The sequence below is a fragment of the Siphateles boraxobius genome, unplaced genomic scaffold (genome assembly GCF_051911475.1).
Source record: "Siphateles boraxobius isolate OS27281-9 unplaced genomic scaffold, OSU_SipBor_1 25, whole genome shotgun sequence".
NCBI classification, from domain to species: domain Eukaryota; kingdom Metazoa; phylum Chordata; class Actinopteri; order Cypriniformes; family Leuciscidae; genus Siphateles; species Siphateles boraxobius.
Window position 1 is genome coordinate 23,330,107 of NW_027508866.1, and position 23,277 is coordinate 23,353,383.

Genomic DNA, 23,277 nt, shown 5'->3' on the forward strand with positions numbered 1-23,277 from the left:
GCTAGGTCTAGTTAACCACCTTTTTAGACTAGTTTAACCAATTTAATTTATGCAGGGCTGTTACAACGAGGGTAAACATCATTTGTGACAAAATTGTGTTTAAAGATTCGAACGTTGCATTGAATAATTTCCATCCATGAGAAAATGGCTAGTTGTTGTTAGCTGTGAAAGTCTGAGAGTCCGCTTAAACTGGTCTCAATCTGGCCTGCGTGATTCATTTCTTTGACTCCATCTGGCTCTGTTGGTTTACGGTGTTCTAGCATGTAATCTACAACATCCCTGACCAGATAGCCCTTCTGTTCCGAGCAGTTATACACAGTGTAATCAATCCTCTTGCTCTTGTCTCGGTCGTTTTAGCAAAACTCAGTTAAAGCACTCTCCCCGCTGCCATGACTAATTCCCCCGAATGGCACAGCAAAGTTTGCCGGGGGTCTTTGTAGATGGCAGTCATGTCGGGAGGCGTGAGCATCAGAGGAAAAGGAGACATGTTTTGTCCAATACGCCACTTGGATGCTACGCTATATTTGGATAATACAAACTTGCTTGATTGTATCCTGCTTATCTGCTTTACACCAACCTGATCTTATAACATGTCCAGAAAAGACAGACTTATTTTGCCACTTTAAAAGTTTAAAGTGTAATAATAATAATAATAATAATAATAATAATAATAATAATAATAATAATAATAATAATAATAATAATAATAATAATAATAATAATAATGGTGGGAGTTTTATTAAATTTTATATCATCCTTTTATTATTGTAAATGATCAAATCAAATTTAAAACAAAACAAAACAAAACAAAAATAGAGTAAAATAAAATAAGTGTCATAAAGTAAAATAAAATAAAAATATAATATAAAAAATATTAAATATTAATATAAGGTGATGTTAATGGTGTTTTATTATATATTTAATTTAATTTAATTTTACATTTTAGTAATTTTGATATTATTTTTTATATTTAAATTATGGAACAAACAAACAAAAAATTAAAATAAATTAAATAATAACAAAATGAAACAAAACAAATTAAATGTTTTTCTTATTTTATTTATATTTTAATAAAATAAAACAAAATATAAAATAAAACTAAACAAAAATAAATAATAAAATAAATAAAAATTAAACAATGATATTGTTAATGGTGGTGCTAATTGTGTTTTATTCGATATTTAATTTAATTTTGTATTTACTTTTAGTTTTATATTCTTTTATTATTTAAAACAGGAAAATAAAATATAAAATGAAACAAAATAATTAAGTAAAATTATAAAAATAAATGATGAAATAATGTGATGTTAATGGTGTTGTATTCAATATTGAATTCAATAATTTATTTTATTTTAATATTATTTTTTATATTTTAAACAGTAAAACAGTAGAAGTTTAAAATAAAATCAAATATAAAACAACAAAATTAATATACAATTAAATAAAAATAGGAAAATATTAATTTCTTTTTGTTATTTTATTTATTTTTTAATAAAATATAAAATAAAGCAAAATATAAAACAAAACAAATTAAATTAAACTAAGTGATAAAACTTCCATCATTAAAAACCACTGTAACACAGACTGAAAAAAATCAGACCTGAGACAGTTTAGAAATATGCATTAAGCATTTATGAGCATATGTCATGAGAAATGTTCAGTGTGGTGTGTATAATCCTGAATATTGAGTCAGCATTACAAAGATAGAACCTGTACGTACCGCAGTCCATCACACATAAGTAAAGAGCTAAATATACCTCCTGGAAATAATGCAAATACGTTTGGATTTATTTAAGCATAATCATCAATCTTATGCGGTCATGCTGCGTTGACCATTTGAGTTGTCTTTCGGACCATCTGCTCTGCAGTCTGCTAACAGTTGTAAGTCTGCTGTTGTACACGGCCATCCCACAGTAATGCACTGTCATTGATAATGCACTGTCTCTGTCTCATGTTTAAAAGTGGTCACTAATCTTTCTAAGGCCATTGTCATCTCTCTGGTTTTCTTTAGTGGGGTAAGAATCGTTCATGCCACATCAGAGATTGTACGATAAGCAGAAAATCTCATTATCTGATCTATTGAGCACTTACATGCATCTGTCATTAGAAAAGTGTGTCTTAGACTCAAGCTTATAACTGTTTTAGCCTGGACAGATTAGGATGTAGAATTCTGGCTGAAAGGGTATATTCATAAAAATGTTTGCATTCTTAGTAGCAACGGATAGTTCCGATTTCATTTCTTTTCTTTTCTTTTTCATTTCATTTTAAAACTGGATACATGTTTTGTTGAATAATGTAGAAATGTATCATTTTAATGGTAAATATGTAATGAGAATGTTTATGGCACATTCGGTATTGAAATTATTTGATTTAACGATTGTTATAGTAAACAAGTAAAGTACATTAATTGATTTGATTTCAATTTTCAGAAGAAGTTAAAAAAGACAATATAAGGACAGTTTAAATAGATCTATAATATTTTAAATATATAATTATTCATAAATCTATAATAAATAAATATTTAGAATGAATTTACATTTTGTTTATTTTATTTTTGTTTGATTATATACTTCGTTTTAATTTATGTTTTTTATTGAAAGAAAATAGTATTCATAAAATATAAAAGTTATTTTATTTATTTTATGCTATGCTATGCTATTCTATGCTATGCTTGCTAATATTAGGAGCATTTGTTAAGAAATAAGGTGAATTTAAAATACTTTTTTACAATTAAAAGCATTTTTTGTTATGTCTGCTTGATTCCATTTTTAAATCACAGCAGTCTTTTTTATATATTTTATCAATGCTTTATTATACATAACAGGGTTTGTAAACTTGCATTATTATAAAGTAACAATATAATTTCGAATGTGCAGGTATAAACATTTTAATCAGCCTATTTTGGTAAAAAAAAAAATGTCTTGCTTTCCATAGTACAGCTACATTGGCCTATTTGGCATCATGTTTTAGTAGGCTATCCTGAGACTTGTGCTTTTAGCCCATTTTTACAAGAATCAGCCATAATAAGTATGCTGCCTTCTGGTTATAAAAAAAAAAAAAAAAAAACTGCATTAATGAGTTTAGGCTTTTCAGACGTATTAGCGGGTACCTCGGCCAGGTGGGTGTTGTGATTTTGTCATTGCCCCTTAAACAACAGGTAACACAACCTCTATCCTTCAGGCAAAGCTGGTTCATGGTAGATAAACTGAATAACCAAATGCTAGTCAGACATGCCAGTCTATTTGTGCTGACAGGCTGTTTATTATTCCGTGACCTGTACCAACCGCGGTCACATTGAGATTCATCAAGGAAAACGGTAACAATTTTAAATCTCTGATTACTAAGCTGTCAGGCGCTGGGACAGAGAACTGGAGACGGATGTCAACGCCAAGAGAATGTTAATAATAAAGTGGCGTTCAGGGGGCATTGCTAAGGGTGTCAAGGAGGCGCTTTGTCTTTCTCGTTCCCCCTTCCCCCCTCTTTGTCCATCTATTTGCCCAATAGTCCAAGCAATCCTGCGTTTATTCTTTTGTCGGTTAATATTACAGGCGCAAGGTCAGGTCTGTTTGTAAGCACGCTCCTGCTGGAGTTTGATATTGATTTTAATCAAAGCTGCGCGGCTTGTCACCTCCTCACCTCAGAAACGTCCTGTGTCAGGGTTCGTATTTCACGCTTGGAAAGTTTTTTTAATTGATTGCTATTAGAACCAGCGGGATGGTGCCGTTGTGTCCTGAGCCCTCATGACTAATTACAAGGTGGAGGAGAGAGAGAGAAAACGTACTTATCCTTTTGATCCTTAATAAATAGAACGTCACATCAAAGAAAAGTTTATTTGTTCTTTTGAAATTGTATATATAACACAATTTTATATTTTTTACAACCGTTTAGTCCATGGATATTGGTAGGAATTTCACAAGCTAGAAACATCAGAAGCTAAATTGTCATGTGTAGGTAAATTATTTACACACACACACACACACACACACACACACACACACACACACACACACACACACACACACACACACACACACACACACACACACACACACACACACACACACACACACACACACACACACACACAAAGTAAATACATTTGTAATGTTACAAAATATTCCTTTTTTTTTAATTTTAATTCATGAAATAATCCTGAAAGAAATGTATCATGGTTTCCACAAACAAACAAATACATACACACATACATAAGCAGTTTATACATTCAAATAAAAAATTTAAATTGCAATATATCATAATATTCTTGTTTTTACTGTATTTTTTGTTCAAATCAATGCAGCATTGCTGAGCAAACGAGACTCCTTTCAAAAACATAAAAAAAATCATGATTATATATTATCAATATTATAGAATTGTTAGTAATCAAATCACACACATGGATCAATGAATTACAGTTGGGTGTTAAAAATAACATGTGCAGGAATAGCTGTGCAGTGTGTCAGAGAACTTCCACAATGGCCGATTTACATAGACATACAGCAACTAAAAGCGATTGGATTGAACTCAACCCTAAGGGTTCTTTTATCTTGTCACGCAGTGTCCTGCGATCAATGTGGCCGACGTTTCCTCCGATGAGGAATCGAACCAGACACCAGAGAGAGAGGGAGAGAGAGAGAGAGAGAGAGAAAGAGAGAGAGAGAGAGAGAGAGAGAGAGAGAGAGAGAGAGAGAGAGAGAGAGAGAGAGAGAGAGAGAGAGAGAGAGAGAGGAAAAGCACTCACTACCATTATCTCAGTCTACTCCTTTACACAGTAATTCCATTCCCTTGATAACGCATGCTGCCAATTCCCAAGGGACATCCTGGCAAGTGTATGATCCCCAGTGCTTCACCAGATCAACCATAATGTTAACAATTACAAGACTAGCGCGTCTGGCTGGAACCAACCTCTCTCTCTCTCTGCATGCCACCCAGCATGTGTGTGATCATCAGAGGAAAACAGTCACCAGTTATGATGCCTTTCACATTAGAAGAGAGTAGAAAAAAATAACATACGTATGTAAAATATTTAATTAAAAGAAATAAATTGTTTACAATACAAAGAAATACACAAATAAAATGTATACAAAAATACATTTCGGGACACAAATGTGGAAATAAGTTATTATTATGATTATCATTACACATTCAGTAACGAAATACCATTTTAAATGATCATTGTAGTAAACAAGTGTTACAATTTAATAGATTTGATTTTAAAATATTGCAGTTTTTGACAACTTTAATGACAGATACGGTTATATATATTTAAAATATATAAACATTTATAATATAATAATAACAAAAAATATATATATTTCCGATAATCATATTTACAAATTCAATTGTTTTGATTTGATTATTATGCAGATTTTTTAAAGACATTTTAATGACAGCTATAATTCTAAATATATGTTTTAAGTAAATAAATATTCACAGTAAATTGAATCAATAATAATATACTGGTAAAATTTATTTTATTTTATTTTAATATTTAGCATATTTTAATTACAGCTATAATTCTAAATATATGTTTCAAATACATACATATTCACAGTAAATTGATCAATAATAATAATAATAATAATAATACTATATTGGTAAAAACATTTTTTTAAAAATGTTTAGCAGATTTTTTCACCAATAACAATACAAAAATGAAACACCTCAGAACTATAATTTGTAAACACAAATCCACCTCTTGCTTGCGTCAGGGGTCTCGCTCTGTCTCAACCTCTTAGTCGTGCTATAATGATATCCAGTGAGTCTCAGCAACCGTGTGTCTTCTGACTGTGGGGGATTTGAAACGCTTCACGTTTATTGATCAGAAACGTCCCCTCTGTCCACAAGTCTAGACTACAGTCATTTTATTTCCCCTTGCGGGTGAAAAGGAAATATCAATTCAAGGACTGAAACTCGATTAAAGCTACCTTAAAGTTTATTTGCACATTGTACATAATGTTCTATATGGTTTTGATGGACATGTATTGATCCAGTGACAGTGAATTAGAAACATCATTCATACACCGACACCGATATCATATTATATTATATTATTGTTTAAAAGTGACATTATTTAGAAAATAGTCACACATTAACTGACGCTCTCTTTCTGGACATACTGCTTCCTTTGTACATTTTCTCTCTCTCTCTCTCTCCCTCTCTCTCTCTCTCTCTCTCTCTCTCTCTCTCTCTCTCTCTCTCTCTCTCTCTCTCTCTCTCTGTCTGTAAGAAAAGCTCATTGTAAAGAAAATTCCAAGCGATCACCTCCTCTCCGTATTCTCCTCGGAGAACAGCTAGCCTCTGCTCTCTCCCTTTCATCCGTCTCGGCACATCACATACACCATGAGCAGCAGCAATGTGATCCTATGCATTATTTTTCAAAAAATACATATCAGAGAGGAGAGCACACAAGGAAGTCATTTACTTTGAGCGTCTGAGCTGGACTCTGTCTTCTGGACCCCTCGAGTGATTTGGTTTCTCCAATTTCTCTCTCTCCCTCTCTTTTTCACTCTCATTCTTTCTCTCACTCTGTCTCCATTTTGTTTGATTCTTGCCATGTGTGAGCTCTGACACCTTCCTACATGAGAACAGCTGGAGAAAAACTGAAGCCTCGCTTTTCAGATGCTGTGCTTTACCGCCATGAGCACTAGCAAAATTGCAAAACAGCATTCGCGCAACATGTCATGTCATCTATGGTAGATGTGATGATATTCGAATGGAGGTGCCAATGATTGTCTAGCAGGTTTAATCTTGTCATCTATCACTGGATATGTATTTGATATTATAGAGTCTAGCAGTTTTAGTGGTGCTCGTTGAGGCACGCATCCGTTTTTCTATTACTCATACTTAGAGTAAGAATTTGAACAAACCTCTAAGCATACAAAATTAAAATTCAGTCCCACAATGTTTGTGTTACAGACATGATACAATACCTCAAATAACACAGCTTGTCAAAAAGAAGTTTATGACTTTTGCTTGGCGAAGTAGCAAAATAAAATCTCAGTGATTTACATTGAATTAGGGACATTTTTTGCCAGTACACAACCACCTGGCAACCACCCAGACACCATTGCAACATGCTGAAAAACGTCCAGAGGACTGTACCAATGTTCTGAGAACCTGTCACAATACCCTATAAGGTGAGTTTAGCAAGGCAAGTGTAACTGGTCATACTCACTCTGCTCCTAGTGGGATTCGAACCAGTGGTAACTGTTTAGAATGCAGGCACACTAACAAGGACTCTAAAGAACGTAGCCACTAGTGTGCCTTTTAAGGTAAGATGAGTGAGATTACCTGCACAGCTTTTACTTGCTGGCCTCTGTTACACTAATCCCTCCTAAACCTCATTCCCATCCGGGTCATGGCACCAATAAAACTGCTCTTACTCCACTCCAAGCGGGACTAACACGGACACTAACAAGGCACCAGTGGCGTCAAGACAAAAGACAGGGTATGGTAGACTCTAAGGATATCATCTAATCTTACTACCTCGATGTGACAGTCCCACATATTTTCATTCATTCCGGTGCAATTATGCTCAAATATCACAACAAAGCATATCTATACACACCTTAAATGATATATTGAAGAGCAGATCAGACCAAGTCTTACCTTTTAATTTTATTCAAAAGACAATCATTCAATTAAGGAGCAGCGTCTGTTTCTTAACTTGGAAAAATACGCAACAAAGCTCCTCCAAATTTAGGCACTTCACAACTAGACGTTTAACAGCCTTCAGCATCAGGTCATTTAATCTGTTATCAGTCATGGTTGCCAGTAAGTAATCGTACATTTTATGCAGTGGATAAACTCACTGTTGAAGCGATCAAGTACTTCAAAGTACAGCCTTTTTTCATGATAATATGGGCTGTCGGTTGTATGGCCTTTAGCCACCGTTTGACCCTACTATACAACCTGCTAATGCTCTGGACACATTCCTTATTCGAGCAGGACGTGGGGGAGGAGGTGTGTCTAAAGAAAAGCCCCGCTTCTGTGCCAAATGCCCTTGCCTCACTGAAAGTGTTCTGCCACTCGACCACAACATCTCCAGCTGATGTTTTGTACTTTTGATAAGGATTGCAGCTGTTGTGATAGAAATTCCTACTTTTTGAAGGTGTTCAGACAACCCATGAGTCAATTTTAAGGCTTTCTCTAGAACATGCAGGCGTTCATTTTGCTTCCATAGATCCCTCTGTATGGGTCTCCGGGGTGGCCTCCTGCACAGCTAGTACAGTCTTAAAGGGTAACTTTTTTTTTTTTTTGCAGTGGCCTAAACCAATATAACCAGTGAGTACAAGTGCGCTCCAAGTTCAAAACTTTCTGTCCTAGTCGCTTCTGCGCCTGAATGAAAGGCATGCATCTGGTATTGTTGTTTGCAATAAAATTATGAAGTGTTTGTACTTTGTAGAATTCTCAGGAATTTCAGTTACAGAATTCACGAGCACAAGTTTGAATCGATGCAAGTAACAGTGGATGTAAACAGCGTATGACACTTCTTGACGTATAATAGCCGGTACTCCACGCACGTTTCCTCACATAACCCCTGCCCAATGCACATCTGGAGGTTTAAACCTTGACTTGACAGCTCGTTCATTATTAGTCTTTTGTTTCATCCACTAAAAATTTAGAAATAGTGTGTTTCCTTCATTTCAGTTATTATATATATATTTTTATTTTTTATTTCCCAATTACACTAATCACTAATTGTTCTGAGACTTTGGGGATGAATAGTTTCCGTACCAGTGATCCAATTTGATTTTCAGGTCTTTGCTATTTGATGCAACAATATCCAACAGTTCCAGGACATTTCGGTTATTGTCACCTTAATCGTTCTCATTGTGATCAAGGAATGAGAGAGTTCCTGTCATCCTTAAAATGATGTAATTTGTAATAAAGTTGTGACGTATGCTCTGTTTTCTTGTACCTACAACAGTCTGTTGGCATCAATTTGACTGTCAATCGACTCCTTACATCCACAGCCCTGAACTCATTCCATGCTAATACAGCATTTCTGTGTCTTGCTGTCATTGTCCTCCAGAATATTCTTTCACATATTTTTCCAACATCTGTGTCCAGGGTCGATGTTAACACGTTGCCCTTGTCTGTGCCTAGCAGCAGTTGAAACCCCAGTGAAATGGCAACATGCAAAATAAAAAATAGAATCCCGTAACACTGAATATTCCACCCAGTCATAGCAATTATACACACCGGCATTGAAAGTCTTCCATTTGTATATAGGAACTGGGTTGTCTGTTGTATTTGCAGTGATGTCAGCTCTTTGCAGGAATGTCGTGACGTCATGGTAGTTAATTCGTGGGGCACCAGCTCCTCTGAGGTTTCGAAGCTAGTGCTGACTCTCACCTCTCCTGGCGTAATGATTTAGGTGTCACACAAAAGAGATGTTTCGCTGCAGCTGGGGTTTAAAAGCCAGCACTGACAGTCACATCTGAATCAGATGATGTTGTTGCAGTCTTTTTCATGAACTATGCATCTAGTAATACTTATTTTCTTTTCATTTTATTTATTCAGTCATTATCTATAGCTAATACATATTCACCTCACTTCCAATCTGGCATGTAATGGTGGAGTAATAGCACTGTAATCATGCAATAAAAATATATTACTTTGGTTCATACTTAAGGTATGAAAGCCACCATACCCAATTGACGCGCCTACAAGGAACCATTGCTCATGTAATGACTACAACAACTCTTACATAATCAAGCTGCTGTATAAATGTATTCAAATTTGGAATGAAAGTCCTAATGCTCATTTGCATTTTAAATTAGTGTAAGTACAACAAGTAGATAGATTCTTGTTCTGTAAATTAGTGAAAGTACAGCAAATAGATAGAGTCTTGTTCTGTATTAACACACATTCTTTTGGGACTGAGGAGAGCAGATATATTTGAAACTGCCTTGCAGCTGTCTTTTGTTCCCTCAGGACAGTAATTGTCTTTGTTGTCTTAAGGGACTGCATTTATGTGTGCTCTTAAAATTCAGTCATTGTTTGATCCCCAGTTGCACTGAAAAATGAGCTGGTATACTAAACTGACGTTGTGCCGATGGACGTTCCACTTCAATTTATCTTCAAGAGAAGGGACAGTGAGAGTAGAGTCAGGTTTTAAGCACATTTGGTCAACGGCTGCATCTAGCTTAGTGTGCAAGGCTTAAACTGAAAATGTGAAAGAAATCCATTACGGTAAGGTTTAGGGACAGTAAGATGCGTGGCATTACCGCTGTCAGTTTGAAGAGTCCCTTCAGTCTCATTTGAGAGGGTTCAAAGACACCAGCCATGGGTATCACTAAAACTCTTGATGATACAGACAAAAAATTTGTGTTCATTAAACCTGTAACTGGAAACAATTAAATTACTAAATTAAATGGATGATTCTATTTTTCTTTTATAAGGTGCTTGTGTAATTTTTACAATGTTCATTTGAGCAGCCTGAGCAGCCTGACCAGCCTGATGGCTCAAGATTGGCTTTAGTAATCACATGAGGTTTAGGCAAGGCTATCTGTTTGTCTGACCAAAGGCCAATTAAGGTTAGTGTTCATGAGGCCTGTTAGGAAGAGGTCATTATCTCTGCTGCTCCATTTCGTGCTGCAGGGTAGAATAGTAACTAGTAAAATATTGTCACTTCACCATTACATTTCTTGAGGTAAGTACTTAACATTTAATTAGATACTTGAAAAATTAAAATGTTAGTTTCGTATTATCATTATGAGCAGTGTTGGGAGTAACTCATTACAAGTAGCAGGTTACATAATCAGATTATGTGTTACCTGTGTGTGAAGTAGATGGATATTGTAGTTCTAGACTAAATCTAGAGTAAACATTCATTTACTCATCTCACTTGCACAAAAACAGATTATGTTTTCCTCAAAATGAATAAAAACGGTGAAATTCAATCTCAGAATCTTAAACGTTATATTACAAAAATACACTTCACTTTATTAAGCACTGTCTTTGCATCTGACCTTCGATGATCCAGTTCAACCATAATAAACAAAAATGACTACAGATAAACATCACATTTGTGGGGGTTTTTTTTGTATTATTTTTATTTTATGAATTTGGATTTCCTTCAGCTTGAGGCTTTTTCCATTTCAATTTTGGTGTGAACGCCTTTACATTTGTAAAAACAAAACAAGCAAGCCAAACCCAGGTTAGAAAAAGTAACACAAAAAATAACACTACACATTACTTTCTATAAAAAGTAACGTACATAATGCAATTTGTTAGGTTATTACTTTTAAAAGTAACTTTTCCAACACTGATTGTGAGTTAAAAAATGACACATGTAATAACTATATAATAATGAATTAATAACATTATACAATGCTAATCATTAGTAGTTAACTTAAATATGAATATATATTAAATTATGAATCACTATAAATAGGATTTAAGGTCTTTTTGATGTTTCCAAATAATCTTTAAAACAATGTATAATACAATTTTTTAAATATTTAATAAAAGTTTTACCAAAAATTGAAATGATCAATCAGAAACGGTAATAAACGTGAACATATTAGGGAATTTGCTGTAGATAAACATTTAATCAGTGTGTAAATCACAATATGAATGTGTATCTGCAAGAAAAGAAGTAGATAATACAAACCTTAACACATTTTGAATGAGAAAAAGAGCTGGTCTCCTCTTTTCTCCCCTCTCTCTCTCTCTCTCTCTCTCTCTCTCTCTCTCTCTCTCTCTCTCTCTCTCTCTCTCTCTCTCTCTCTCTCGATCTGTTTGTATGTGTCTGATACTGGCTCTCTCGGGAGTCTACGCACTGAACTTCAGCAATTTCAAACATTAATTACTTAAGTGCTGCTCCCTGAGGGCTGGAGTCTCACTCCACTATTTGTTTTTCTTTCCTATCCCACAACCCCGCCACTCTCTCTCTCTCTCTCTCTCTCTCTCTCTCTCTCTCTCTCTCTCTCTCTCTCTCTCTCTCTCTCTCTCTCTCTCTCTCTCTCTCTCTCTCTCTCTCTCTCTATGTCATTCTCCTTGACTATTTCTGATGTTTGGTGCCAGCATGACCACCATGACAATCCATTGCTTTCATTGAAATAAGCACTGCTATTAGTAATTAAAAGTATTTACTATACTTTTCTTGTCAGTGTTGGTGTGTTGAGGCAAATAAGTTTATGTGTCATCAAGAAAGGGGGAAGAGAGAGAAAGAGGAAAATTAACAACTCAATTGGAACTCAATCTACACCCCACCCTGTCAAAAAAGAGGCAGTTGAAGTGATAGTTCAGCAAAGTAAATGAACATTCTGTCATCATGACCCTGATGCCATTCCAAACCTCTATGATTTATTTATTCTGAAGATAAATAAACAGTCATAAGAGTTTGGAATGCCATCAGAAGTAACAACACATTCTGTTTGTATTTATGTAATCATGCTGAACATTACGAAATTAGACAAATTCTAGCAGGGACTATAATAGTATTAGGAGACATAAAAGCCGCATTTTAAAGATAATACAAAAATGGCATTTCCTTTGAATGAACAAAAAGAGTTACGGGAAACAATCATGCGTTTGTTGCATTAATAACCCAAAATCAGGTTATGCTGACAGGCTAGTGGGCAGGGAAAGTTGAATACTGATGGATTTGACCATTTCAGTCATGTGGTTAGGGATGATTCACAATCATTCAATTATTTCACTACATTCAATTCATCTTTGCTCTTTGAAAACATATGTGCAGTATTGCAGGAAACCACATTATGATGATATCTGAGACTTTTCTGACAACAAAGGACAAACCTCTAAAGTACTTTATGACAGATATGGAAGTCGATTTGAGAAGACAATTTACAATGCCGTAAGCATTTTGGTTGTATCCATTATATCTGCCAAAGTTGTCTTCTATTTAGAGAACTGGCATCATAGCAGAAGTAGTTGTGAATGGTTTCTTTGAGTTTATAAGAGGTCAGAAATGTGCTTGTAGAGAGAGAGGCTTTCTCTGATGTCCTTTGTCTGGAAGTCTCTGATCCTCTGGCGATGTGTCCGGACATTAGTGCCGTCCGTGACCCCCCTCATCCTCTTTCGATCCTGTTGCTACGCGTCATTAAACTTGAGAGGCTGCCTGCGAACTAAACACGCGTGGAGGGCATGATGTAGATGGTCGTTTGGCCGACTGTGTGTGTGCTATGAATTTGACTGTGTACTTGATTGTGTGTGTTTGCCTGTGAAGCCGGAAGTAACACGATAAGCATGATAATTAGACGTGAGCCGGAGACTTTTAAAGAATAAAGGGGAGAAATTGCAACACTCAACATAGTGACTGTAGGAAACACCTTTTAAATTAAAAAAGTCAATCATCCTTCAGCTTTATATTAGTATGGGCCTGACAGACGCTGCTTGTAGATGTTGTTACTACACCATTTGACAGCAAAACATATTTCTACTATGACAGCTGAGGATATTTTATTTTATTTCTTTACATATTTTTTTGCAAGCAGCATTCACTACAGTTCAAACGTTTAGGTTTTATGGTTTTGAATGAAGTCTCTAATGCTTAACAAGGCCTTTTTTATACAAATACAGTAAAAACAGTAATATTCTGAAACATTATTGCAATTGAAAATAACTGTCTCCTATGTGAATGCCCCTTGGTGTCCCTTGTCTAGTCATTAGTCCCAGGCCTGTGCAGGGGAATGGGACCAGGACTAATGACTAGACAAGGTACACCTGTGAACATTGAAACAATGAACCAATAACAACATGACACATCAGACAAGGAAACACATGGCAAGATCACATTACTATAAAAGGGAATCACATTACAACAGGAAACATGACAATAGGCTTGTTCGCTGACGATCGGCGGCTGACTTGAAGCAGTTCATGCCGGTTAGAAATTTTGTCCGACTTGATACAGCGCCGACGCCACGTGACTGTGACGTATGCCATCAAAGTACTGCGAGAGCGATTCGAGAGTAGCCGGAGAACTCAGCCAGCGCAGCTTCTCCAGTGTGGCTGCACGAGCTCTGATGACGACACAACTGTTTCACGATTGGCTGAATCCACCGCATGACAACAATTACGTGTGTTTCCTGTTTATTCTCACACCTTTAGTTCCACTAAAGCTCACAAATCAGTTTTTATAACAGTAAACACTCTTTTCATGTAGTCACGATGTTATATTGTGTCATGTTTATCAAAATAAAACTGATTTAAAAATGTTGATTCCACTTCATTGATAGTAGCTGTAGGCTTATGTTGAACTTTATTCTTGTTCAAACAGACGCTGTACGAAGCAGTACATAAAGTACTCTCGTCGATCGGTTACATCCAGCTGCAGCCGATGCCGAACACACCTAAAGACATGACATGACCAAAACAAGACGTGACAATATGCTGATTTGATGCTCAATAAATATTTTTTTATTATTGTCAATGTTGAAAAAGTGTGCTGCTTAATATTTTTGTGGAAAACATTTTTTTTAAGATTCTTTGATGAATAAGAAGAACGTCCTGGTTGCGTATGCAACCCACCGTTCCCTGAAGGAGGGAACGGAGGACGTAGTCGACGCGACTGAAATGAAATGGGATCACGCTAGGGAGCCTATCATCTTCGAGTACTATTGAACGAGCCAATGTAATTGGCGTGCGTGATTCGCATCACACACTCCGCCCCCGCGGCGCGGGTATAAATACGGAAGTGGATGCACGCACTAGTTGCTTTTCGCTGAGGAGCCGAGAGTAACCCGGGGTCAGCGGTGGTCCAGCGGTAGTGGCAAGGGGACTACGTCCTCCGTTCCCTCCTTCAGGGAACGGTGGGTTGCATACGCAACCAGGACGTTCCCTTTCAGTCGATAACGTCGGACGTAGTCGACGCGACTGAAATGGGATCAACCATTGAACACGCCACTAGCGCTGCCACCTTCCAGTGCCTAAACCAAAGCCTCCTGATGCCCCCGCAAACTTAAGGCGGGGAAGGACAGGGCTTAGGCCAGGGAAGTCACTGCTGTTCCTACAGGACCACTGGGAAAGCGTTCCCCGTACGTTGGAAGGAAGGGACGCTGCGGAAGCCACATCCAACCCGAGGGAGGAAATGTGGAGAATACACATATGAACTGGGCGGAAACCGGGCAGTCTAACATATGGAATGTCACTGGGGTGGCTCCAGCCTAAGACGGGGGGAGACACACCGGACAGTGACGGCAGAGAGACTCTGCCGAGGGAAGACACGGGCTCACCGCAGGGAGCCGTATCGTGGAAGAATACACATATGGGGTCACCGAAGGGACCGCAACATATGGACCCAGCCTAACACAGGTTCCACACTGCTTACGAGTGGTAGGCCTAACACCAGACGTTCCGCACGTCCGACGTCGGAGGGGTGTGGAGGAACTCAACAGGGTTCAATTTTAAGGGAACTCAACTGGAGTAGAAAGGCGCACGTATCCAGTCCATAGGAGGGGAATGGCGCCGCAAGCCGACACTTGAACCGGGCTCACGGTGAAACTGGCTTTATGAGAAGGGAGCCCACGGGAAGCAGCGGTTCAACTAGGTGTCGTCCAGCCCCCAACTCTAGAATCTGTTTAGCAAAGTATATCGTCAACGCCCAGGCGGAGCACTTTACACTCATCATAGAGGAGCTCAACACCTAAGTGGACATGTTGCATCTCGGATCTTTGCCGAAATGAAGGCAAGCACTAAGTGCAACTTTGCATGGAAACAGCCTTCCCTCTCTGCTGAACTCCAACAGATATTTGAAGAGCTGGTCTGAGGTCTATGACTTGCATTCTGTACACGTCCAAGCGAATCGAACAGAGAAGCCAGGGCTGGATCTGCCTCCTCCAGGGCAGCGCTTGCAGGCTCACCACCTGCTCCTATTACGGGAGAGGTAGGAACCTTGGGCACAATCCGAGCCGGGGTCTCAGCTTGTGAGAGTTAGCCGGCCCAGACTCCAGGCACAATACGTTGACCGAAAGCGAGCAAGTCCCTACCCTCTAGTAGAGACCACGCGAGCAGGAGAACTGATATAACAGAATTTTTAACTCACTACCTGCAGTGGCTCAGGGGCGGTCTCTGCAGTGCAGTCGCACCAGGGACAAGGCCCAAGAGGATAAAGAGGGACACAAGGATTTACAAGACCTTGCTCCTCAGGAACCTGACGATCAGAACGTGCTTCTGCATACTTCTGCAACACGATGAACGTCGTTTAAACACCGAGGCAACATCATTTTGAGGGTGATTTAGGAAAACAGCCTACTGCAACCCATTTTGCAGGAAAGAGAGCACTGAAGTGATCGAAAGCTTTCAGGATCTCCTCAGGGGAGAAGACGCACTCAACGACTAGGTTCCACTTCTAAAGGCGTAAGCACGCTACCCAATTCTAGGGGGTGCTCGCAGAAGTGATGGTAACTAACACATGTTCTTGTGATAGCCACCTGAACCTCCGCGTTCAGATGTAAGACCGCCCGGAATCTCCGGGGGAAGAACGCGTGTGCCATCGTGCCCCGTCCCCGAAAGAGTTTCCAGGGGAAGTCAGGAAGGCTGTTGAAGGGAACCAGGTCTAGTTGGGCCAATGAGGGGCAACTATGAAGACCTGTTCCTCTCCTGACATGGCACGTAGGTGCAAGTGACGGGCGCAAAAGACAGGAGCATTGCTCAACACAACATGTGAAGATCACTGGGCTTCAGGAGCATTTTCTGCTCAGCACTTGGGTGTGACAAGTTCACTGAGCTTCAGGAGCATTCCTGCTCAACACCTGAGTGTGATAAACTCACCGAGCTTCAGAAGCATTTCTGCTCAACACTTGAGTACGAAGAACCTCACTGAGCGACAGGAGCATTTCTGCTCAGCACTTGAGTGTGACAAGTTCACTGAGCTTCAGGAGCATTACTGCTCAACACCTGAGTGTGATGAACTCACTGAGCTTCAGGAGCATTTCTGCTCAACACTTGAGTGCGAGGAACTTCACTGAGCACCAGGAGCATTTCTGCTCAGCACTGCGTGTGATGAATTCACTGAGCTACCTGTGATGGACTCACTGAGCTACAGGAGCATTGCTGCTCAACACCAGAGTGCGATGAACTTCACTGAGTTTCAGGAGCAAATCTGCTCAACATGAAGAGTGATGATTTCACTGACTTGCAGGCGCAAGGCGACCATGAGTCGGAGTCACTTTTAGAAGGCTCACTGGGGTTAAACGCATTTCTGCGGGCCCCTGGGGCCGCTGAGTCCCAGTGTTTGTCCAAGGGTAGTCCGCTCGGTTTACCCAAACACTGGCGGAAAAATAAAACCGGGGGGGCAACTGAGCGGCCCCGGAATGGTCATGACCCAGCCGGACCCAGGGGATGGAGTCTCCACTTGCCCTGGCTATAACTGTCGTGAGGCTCGATGGCGGCACGATTGAGTAAGCGGGAGGAGTGGAATAAGGCACCCTCAGAAGCGTCTGACTCCAAGGAGGAGGTGACGGGTGAGTTTGTGACATGCAGGGGAAGCTTGCGCAACGGTCGCAATGTCTAACAACTCGAGGCACGAATGCCCGTGTAGTCGGGGGTCGCCCAGGCCCCCGTTAAAACACGCCCTTTGTACATGGCCGCTCTGTTGAAGAGGGTTTGGCAGCAGACCGGGATGAACTATAGTCACACAGGGTGAGCTGCTCTGCCACGGTCACCTCGGGACTCGATCGTGAAGCTAGCGCTGAAGCGGTCACATATGGAGGGAGCCAAAGGCTGCGACTACCATATACCCCAGGAGCCTCTGAAAGTTCTTTCAGTGGGACCCTTTCTCACTTCAACACCAGCTGAACACATTCTCATTGGAGAGACATGTTGGACCGAGTACCTCTCCAAAACTAGAAAAGAGATACTCAGCCCGTGGGCGAGATTACTCTCTTCCAGTTGACCTGAAGACCCAACGGGCTCTGGAGCACTCGAGGGGAAGGACACTGTACTGATACTCCACCCTTAGACGCAACACACAGGATGGCCTGCGGTGCGGGAGGTAGAGATCTGAAGCACATGTCTTTCAGGTCAAAGCTGCAGACCAATCTTGGGCCAAGATGGTCACGACCCACCACCTAGTAGCACGAAGAACGAGTTTACAACTGGCCTTCGTACCGGCTGGAGGAGCGGCTATATCAAATCCTTCGCCAGCAGGATAAGATAAGCACGCACAAGTCAGGAGCACTGCTCAACACTCGGTGTGATGAATATCACTGAATTTTCAGGAGCACGTCTGCTCAACACCTAATGTGATGACTATCACTGACTTGAGCGGGGTAGCCGAGCCTGAGGTGGGGCAGCAAAGTAGAGAGAGTGGTGTTAGTGTGCTGTGCAACACTTACCTGTCTCCACAAGCGGCAGGGGGCGCGTGAGAAGGCGGATGACCGGGTCCTCGAACGCACCAAGCTGCCTGCTGGCGACCAAGGGGGAGCTGAGGGGTGTAAGGCTATACAGGGTCACACCCGCCAGACTGGCCCTCTTGGGACCCAGGAACAGATGAAATTGCTCTCTCTTTGAAGTGTGGGTACCGCTTGCTCCGTTTTTTTTTTTTTTTTTTAGGGAGCCAGCGGCGGAACAGACACACACACAAACAAAGGCTCCACCCGGCCCTCACCCGGGGGGAGGGAGTGAACGTGCCACTCCAAGAGCATCTCATCCATTCCTGGGCGGCCCGCTCCGGAATGCTTTCGCTGTCGCTTGCCACCTGGCTTGGCAGCGCCTGGAGCGGGCTGGGCGTCTCTACTGCGGCCGGCTCCCTGCTGAGGCCTGGGTGGAGGCTGCTGCGGAGGGCCAGCAGGAGCGGCGGCCGGAGAACGCCCACGGCGACGAGCAGGCGGAGGAGCTGCCACCGGCGGCGGTTGGAGGCAGCAGCTGGCCACCGGGGCAGGATGTGCCGGATGACCTCCGTCTGCGCTTGAGCGGCAGAGAACTGTTTGATGCAGTTCTCCACCGCGTCGCCGACCAGCCCAACCTGGGAAATTGGGGAGACCAGGAACCGAACCTTGTCCGCATCCGCCATACCAACCAGGCTGAGCCAACGAAGGCGCTACTGGACCACCAAGGTGGACATCGCCAGACCGATCACGCACGCTACGACACCCGTACCCCGGAGGGTGAGGTCGGATGCAGTGCGGTGCTCACCTATGAGCGCACGGTCTGGATTACCCTCGTGCATGCCATGGGTGCCCTAGCCTGCAGCAACGCCATGGCACGCAAGAGGAAGGGGCTTGCCCACAGGCTTTGTAAGCTCTGCCCGTCGGAACGGACGAAACTCACAGGCCTTAGGGGGGAGACGAGGATCCCCCCAAAAGGCAGCGGCCGCCGGACACAGGTGCACCTGTGTCGACAGACCGCTCCAATGGAGGGACACCTCGCAACCCTTCACCGTTCCTCCATCAAGGGTAATGAGGGGGAAAAGCTATTCAGGCAGTTTCTGGCAGAGAAAGATGCTGTTCACCACCTGATAAGCTCTCCATGCATTTCGGGAAAGAAAGGCACTGGGGCGGCGAGCTGAGAACCAGCGCGGCCCGCCCCAAGATACCAAACTCCAGATTCCAACCGAGACTGAACGGGACACGGTGGAGGTTCCACTCGAGCCCGGCAGCCTCGGCGGCCCGTTTCAGCATAGCTGATAATTCTGGATCCGGCTCGGGCAACATTGAACTCCCGGAGGGAGACAATGCAGCCGAGTCATCATCTCCAGAAGTCAGCTCACCCTCTGATGCTGCAATCGGCGTCCTGTCCTCCAGGGGAGCCCCGAGTGAAACCGCTGGCCCACCCATTACAGATGGACCAGCAGACAACACAGGAGGCTCCAGTGGTTGCAGTGGAAGGGAGGAGTGAGGAGCCCACAGGGAATGGTTACCGGGCGGGACATCCAACACTATCCTCCGGTCACCCATCCCACACAGCACCCGAGGGTGGGGCATGGTAATGGGGACTCGCTCTCCGCGAACGAAGGCGAGTCTCGCCCTCAACACTGCGACAGTCATGTTCCCACAGTGAAAACATGAGCTGTCCACAAAAGCTGTCTCAGCGTGCTGTAAGCCAAACACGTGACACAACAGTTGTGACCATCAGAGAGAGACAGGGAACGACCGCACCCAGAAACGCACGGGCGGAATGACATCTTGAAAAAGACGCAAACGCACCCGTGTTGCTCTTTCAGAAAATAGGACCGTCACCAGTGCCGGAGCACACAGGGAAATGACCGCGGCAACACTGAACAGAGAACTGAAACAGTGAAGCACTCACTTTTCCGCCCTCTAACCAGCCATCAACACACACAAACATTTAGAAATTTGTTGCTGTTAAAACAGCAGTTGAGAGCTCAAAGCTCGCGATCACCGCTGCACTCGCGCTGTAGAACACCAGCACTGGGAGAGTCTTCCTGAAGAACACCGACACACTCGCTCGTCGTAGACAACAGCACTCTCAGAGACATCAAACGATCGGCTCCGAAGCGAAAGGCAACTAGTGCGTGCATCCACTTCCGTATTTATACCCGCGCCGCGGGGGCGGAGTGTGTGATGCGAATCACGCACGCCAATTACATTGGCTCGTTCAATAGTACTCGAAGATGATAGGCTCCCTAGCGTGATCCCATTTCATTTCAGTCGCGTCGACTACGTCCGACGTTATCGACTGAAAGGGAACAACATTTATTTTGCAATGTAAAAGTCGTTACTGACACATTTTTGATCAATCTAATGCTTCATTGTTAAATAAAAGTTCAGTATTATTTACAGGCTCACTTTTGAACTGACGTGTATATATCACACAAAGCAGATATTTTTTTTTTCTAAAAGGCTCTTGAAAGTATGAAAAAAATACTTTTCTAGGTAATATAGGTCTCCTTTGAAAAACCTTTAAAATGCATATTTTATGCACAGAATATACATATTATGGATATAACATCAGGAGATTAAGAACAATAACAGTAGGATTACAAAAGTAAAAACCCCATTCATGTTTGTTAAGCCATTTATTAATGGATTGATAATCGATATTATATATCGAAGAAGTCTTCTTACAGTCTTAAACTTAGAAATTGTACATATTTTAATATTTGGCATTACACTTCATATAAAGAAAATTAATATATCCGCTGTTGCTGAATAAGCGCGTGGTCAATGTTGCAATCTTATAAGTCCTAATGTCACTGACTAATTAAACAATAAATATCAGTGATCTGTTGCTGCATTACAACAAAAATGCAGAAAACAGCGTTATAGTTTTAGGTCAGCAGTAAAATAAATAAATACATCGCAAGATATTGGTGGAATCACAGACATGTCTTTTTTTTTAAGCACACAACCCTTCAGTCATACCCATTCATCTCTCTATTCCAAGTGTCTTTTCGTCTATTTCTCTTTTGTGAACCATAACATGATCTCCCTTTGCCCCACATGCTTGTTCCAGTCATATCCGCGTCTCCACCACCTGAATTTCCAAATCCAGAAAACTCTGACCTGCTCCCTGGATGTATTTCTCCTCCCAAACCATCTTACAGCTCCCACTCTCCTCCTCCTGAGGAGGAAAAGCCTTGCTGTCAAGTAAAACACAACTGACACTATCAATAATCGATTCCAAGGCATTGTAAAAACTGTCTCGCCCGGCAGACATGATATGATCTGCCGTGTAGATGAGTTGGTGTGGAAAAAGGTGTAAGAAAAGGAGATGTTGCATTGCAATCAGCTACTAAGTCTATGATGCAAGGGTAAAATGTATCTACATTGTGCTGTTTACAAAAGAAAACAGAACTATGTAATATCACATAATTTAAACAGGATAGCCATGATATCTCTTTGGGGAAAATGCCTCATTTATCTTTTGACATGAACATTTAAGTTCCAATTACTTATTTATTCAATTATAATCTTTAATAAGACACCCTAATAACATTGTCCGCACCCAGAAAGAGCACAACAAACTATGCAGCAACATAAAGTTAAGCCATCCTAATGTAATGACCCTCTCAGTTTGAGCCTTGATTTCGATTTTATGCCCACTTGATTAAGATATCCTTTCTACCGTACAATCCGCAGACACTGGACGCCTGCCTCGTCTCACCAGCATCAGCTGTTAGGACAGCTCCACGTGCCGGCCAGTAAACCAGTCTGACACACACGTCTGTCAACCAGATAGAGGACGACAGCTCCTTCAAATCGAGACTGAGCTGGCTCGTGAAAAAAATGCTGTGCAGTTAAGCAATCCACTTTGTATATCAGCAGTTCCTTTACATCGCATTTACATTAGGGTTGCCATGAATTACAAGCGGGGAGTTGATAATAGGAAAAGGGTTAAACCAAGGAAGTTTATTATAGCTGGAGAAAGCCATCCATTACCATTCCCATTCAACTCAATGACAGCTGCTCCGGGCACACCGGAAGTACGCGACCTGCTTTACTGCCATCTTAGCTCATGGGCAAATCACTCACAGATGAATTACGATGTGAAAAAGCAGTCGTAAGAGAAATACTCAATTTCACACTTTAAATAAAATCGATCAATGGCAAAACATCTAGTATAATGTTAGGAAATAGTTGTGACTTATATCTTGCTTGATAAAAAGGTTTGCAAGTTCTGTCGTTACCAATAGAGTTCAATGGAACTTGCGACCATAGTTGGCTAGCAATGCTTTTCGGAAACGCACCTCTGGATGGCCAGTTTAGCTAGCTATGAACACTTTCTCTTCTGAGAACACTGAAATGTGGCAAGGGTTCATAAAGAAATATGCTTTTATCTTAAAGAATGGTGTAGTGCATCTACCTGCAGAGGTTAATTATTGGCCCCTCCAAACCCTCATTCCTTAGGTTGGATTAAACTGGTTCCCAATGATCTCTTAAATGGGTAATATGCTAATTGTGCTTCGATATTTATCCAGGAAGGAGTTAGCTAGATACATAACTATGTGCAAAAAAGATTATGCTTTACCCAGCCAAAATATTAAATCCCTGCCTGGTAAAAAGAAAATATGTGAAATCAAATAAATAGCCTTTGGAATTAATCTGTCACCCCTAATTATCCATACCAGAGATTTCCCTCATCCATACAAGGTGGATTGTCCTTGAGAGTTTGCAAAAGCTATTTTCACACCAGAACACTCCACAACCAAGAATAAACTAATAGGTTTTCTGCACTCAAGTGGAGAGGAAATGTTCAATTTCTTATAAAATTGGAAAGTAACCCTTGTCTCCACATTGTACGGTTCAATTTGCCACGTTTTGTGACTTGGCATCACATCCAACCAGAAATGTCACATCTTGGCGCAATTGCAATATGCAGTATATCTGCGTAAATACAAGA

General features: G+C 41.0%; 1 protein-coding gene across 2 annotated transcripts in view; it reads left to right on the top strand.

Annotated features, from left to right (window-relative positions):
• cntfr (ciliary neurotrophic factor receptor) overlaps positions 1-23,277 on the top strand; it is a 208,394-nt gene that overhangs the window by 19,482 nt on the left and 165,635 nt on the right. The window contains exon 1 of one of the 2 annotated variants that reach the window (XM_077243270.1): positions 10,565-10,657. The exons of the other annotated variant lie outside the window; for it this stretch is intronic. The gene's annotated coding sequence lies outside the window, so the exon portion shown is untranslated. Of the gene's footprint in view, positions 1-10,564; positions 10,658-23,277 lie in introns of those variants that run through there. 2 annotated transcript variants of the gene reach the window in all.